We start from the raw sequence: 4,360 nt of genomic DNA on the forward strand, positions 1-4,360 counted from the left end.
TTTGAACAGAAAATGGCTGGAGGGAATAGGGGTAAATATCCCCTTCAGTGTTCCTCCACACCTAGACCTAGACAGTGTCAGTTTATTGGTTTTCAGCCATTGCCACACCTGGGCACTGATTTAAAATGCCCACTGCCTCTTCTGGTTTTGATGAAAGATGAAGATAGAACTTGTTGTCATTTACCTCTTGACACTTCTCTTCCTTTATCCATATTACCTCACCCAGGAGTTTCTTCACATAGAAGTTTAACAGTATGGGGGATAAGAGAGAACCTTGCAGGACGCCAAAGCACAATTGCCAGAGGATTGAGCAGAAGTCCCTCAGCACCACCTTCTGGAATTGGCCAGCCAAGTAGGAGCAGGACCATTCCAAAGCTGTGCCTCCAGCACCTGACTCAGACCAGGGTCAGTGGTCTCAAAAGTCACTGAGAGGTCCACAAGAATTAAAGAGCTGTACTCCTCCTGTCTCTTTTGTCTCAACAGAAGTCATCCTGCAGGTGACCAAGATGGTGTGTGCTAAATTTGGTCTTTGGTGTTCACAAAATAGTACACTTGTATTTCCCCTTTGCTGAAAAGGGACGTTCTTCTCTTTGGTTTGTAAATCTAGCTGTGGTTTTTTGTTTTTGCCTGTTACATGCTAAGTTGGCAAATATGGTAAAACATAAGTCGGCCAAAATTAAGTTTGAAAGTTCCTTTGGTTTCAAAGGGAGACAGTGAAGTGCATGCTTAATATTTCACAAGTGTGCCTACTTTGCACTGGATTGTTTCCCCAAAAATCCCAAAGCATCTCCAAAGGGTTAACAATCTGGTTTGAGTGGACAAGAGAATGGAAAACAGACTGGTCAAGAGAAGGGCTTCCCTTCATTTGCTTCTGCATCACTTCCCCATGGAAGTGAGGATTGTTTCCCCCTCTTTCCAAGCAGGTATGCTTTTATTGACAGGCTATAAATAAACCTTCCAGTGTGTGAGAAAAAAGGGGGGAAGAATAGCAACTCTCTGTGTGACTGTGTGTGTTCTAGTGGCAGGATGTTTTTTATGATCCTGTTTCTTGTAAACACTGATGCAGCTTTTGTAGCACAGATGTGAAGGAGGCGGCTACTCATTGTTCTAACACCTGCTGTCCTTTAAAATGGACACTATTTCCATAAGCCATTGAGAAAACACAGGCTAAGAAATATAATTTGCAGGCCAAACCTTGTGGATAATTTGGTAAAACCATTGAGAAACTAGCACCTGCCCAGTTTTCATTATATTTTATTGGGAGAGGAAAGAGATTTCCTCCATCATAATAATTATACAGAACAATGGTTTCAATATCCAAGGTGTCAGTGTGAGAAAAATCCTAACAACATTTTTTAAAAAATCGGCTGCATTTATAAATGAAAGTCGAAGCTGTAATTTGCATAGCACTGTGAATGTTTGAGGTGACTAGAATTGCATTGCAAATCGCTAACAAGATGTTTATAACCATGTAACAGTATATTAATAGTGCTTTAACTCAGAAGGTAGCATTCTCAGTTCTTTCACAGAGAAACTTCCAGAACCCTCTTGAATTAAGGAGAATAGGAAAGATCTCTACGCATCAGATCAATACTTTCTGCACTAAGAAACACAAACTGACAGTGACCCATGAGCCAAGGAGATATGTAATATTAATATTAATATTATTATTATTAATAATAATAATTAATAATAATAATTTATTATTTATACCCCGCCCATCTGGCTGGGTTTCCGCAGCCACTCTGGGTGGCTTCCAAAAGAATATTAAAATACTGTGATACATCAAACATTAAAAGCTTCCCTAAACAGGGCTGCCTTCAGATGTCTTCTAAAAGTCTGGTAGTTGTTGTTCTCTTTGACATCTGGTGGGAGGGCGTTCCACAGGGAGGGCGCCACTACCGAGAAGGCCCTCTGCCTGGTTCCCTGAAACTTGGCTTCTCGCAGTGAGGGAACCGCCAGAAGGCCCTCGGTGCTGGACCTCAGTGTCCGGGTAGAACGATGGAGGTGGAGACGCTCCTTCAGGTATACTGGACCGAGGCCGTTTAGGGCTTTAAAGGTCAGCACCAACACTTTGAATTGTGCTCGGAAACGTACTGGGAGCCAATGTAGGTCTTTCAAGACCGGTGTTATATGGTCTCGGCGGCCGCTCCCAGTCACCAGTCTGGCTGCTGCATTCTGGATTAGTTGTAGTTTCCGGGTCACCTTCAAAGGTAGCCCCACGTAGAGCGCATTGCAGTAGTCCAAGCAGGAGATAACTAGAGCATGCACCACTCTGGCGAGACAGTCTGCAGGCAGGTGGGGTCTCAGCCTACGTACCAGATGGAGCTGGTAAACAGCTGCCCTGGACACAGATTTGACCTGCACCTCCATGGACAGCTCTGAGTCCAAAATGACTCCCAGGCTGCGCACCTGGTCCTTCAGGGGCACAGTTACCCCATTCAGGACCAGGGAATCCTCCACACCTGCCCGCCTTCTGTCCCCCCAAAACAGTACTTCTGTCTTGTCAGGATTCAACCTCAATCTGTTAGCCGCCATCCAACCTCCAACCGCCTCCAGGCACTCACACAGGACCTTCACTGCCTTCACTGGTTCTGATTTGAAAGAGAGGTAGAGCTGGGTATCATCCGCATACTGATGAACACCCAGCCCAAATCCCCTGATGATCTCTCCCAGCGGCTGCATGTAGGTGTTGAAAAGCATGGGGGAGAGGACAGAACCCTGAGGCACCCCACAAGTGAGAGCCCAGGGGTCTGAACACTCATCCCCCACCACCACTTTCTGAACACGGTTCATATGTCACTCTACAACCGTTAGAAGACATGTGAAGGCAGCCCTGTAATGGGAAGTTTTTTAAAGTTTAACGTTTTGTTATGTTGTTAAATACGTATGTTGGAAGCCGCCCAGGGTGGCTGGGGCAACCCAGTCGGATGGGTGGGGTATAAATAGTAATATTATTATTAAGGAATAGTATTTCTCCCTATTTTGATTGGAGAAATGTTGGAGGGTATGTATTGTGTGACTTGTAGACTCCTGAAAAGGGAAGTTGAAAACAAATTGTGTGTTCAGCAACACTTCAGATAACTTCAATTAAAGAAGCATGTGAATTCTATCTAATCTTCCCATCTAGTTCTTTCTTTCTTTCTTTTCCTCTGCTCCCCCTGCTGCCAATAGGCTCATCACAGACTTCCTCAACTGTGGAATGAACAGGATATTGTATGTGTCATACCTGACAGGGATCCAGACCTTACTGTACTTTGAACCAGGGCTCACAACAGAATCTATTGGCGTTCTTCTTCACAATCTGTGAAGCAAAAATGACCAAGAGGGTATTTTGAACATGCACACAGTTCATTTGTCTCACTAATCCCAAATTGGGGACATGCGATTCAAAGTCCAAAGGAATACCTTCCAGATAGGTTTGTGCCACATTTTAGAAATTAATCACTTATACTGAGTCCTTGGAAGTCTGGCTTTCACAATGGAAGATTGTTGTAGCCCCTCTTCAAGAGGAAAAATGACTGGCCTGTAATATATGCAGTTTGATTCTATGAGAACGTATACATCCGTAATTTGTTCACACATTTAGCCACCCTGGCACTTCCTGCGAACTGCGGCTGCCCCAGTTTATCAAATACACTGTGGTGATTGTTGGCTCCATACTTTTCAAACTGCTGCTGTGTGTTGAAGTGTTACTGCCTCCTCAGCCATAAGACTAATGAAAAAAAACATTCTGTTTTCACTTAACGTGCAGCCCTTCCTAAGCCTTTCAGCGGAGCCAAAAGGAAACCCACAAGCCAGACATTTTGAAGGTTGCGTGTGGAAATAATAAGACAAAAGAACTAATTCAAGTGTATGCATTTATGAAAAATGTAATTTTTGAAATAAAGTTTAGTATAAAAAGTTTAGTTTTTATACTGCAGGAAAGGGCAGTGATTGAGACTGCTCCTTAAGGACCTCATGCTGAACTGTATTGAGGCCAGCATGATTTATAGCTCTCATGGGGTGCGTACATACTGCACAATAATGAGCCTTCAGTGCTGGATGCAGGCACTTTTTGGGGGTGCTGGGTGCATGTCATCCTCGTGTCATCCCTGGCCCACCCTATTTGTCAATTCAATAATGCACATTCTGCTGTTATACAGTACAATCTCGTCTTGCACACATTTAATTTGTGCAATTTCAACCATACATGATTGAAAGCAGACTGGTTGAAATTGTGCAAGTTAAATCCAAGCAGACAGCTTGAAAGCTCTTTTTGTGCTGGGTCCACTTGGCTTACCTGGTGCAAAAAGATCTTTTAATATCCCCACCTTGTTTGCTGAGCAAAACCTGCTCAACTTGTAGGCTCTGGGAACAC

The 4,360-nt window shown here is 43.8% G+C and overlaps 1 long non-coding RNA gene across 1 annotated transcript; it reads left to right on the forward strand.

The window, feature by feature from the left end:
- The first annotated feature begins 405 nt into the window (after positions 1-405).
- LOC308582381 lies at positions 406-3,903 on the forward strand. Its single transcript, XR_014005644.1, has 2 exons — positions 406-509; positions 3,755-3,903. It is a non-coding gene; the product is annotated as an uncharacterized lncRNA (long non-coding RNA).
- The last annotated feature ends 457 nt before the right edge of the window (positions 3,904-4,360 follow it).

The sequence above is a fragment of the Podarcis bocagei genome (assembly GCF_964188305.1).
Source record: "Podarcis bocagei genome assembly, chromosome: 1".
NCBI lineage: Eukaryota > Metazoa > Chordata > Lepidosauria > Squamata > Lacertidae > Podarcis > Podarcis bocagei.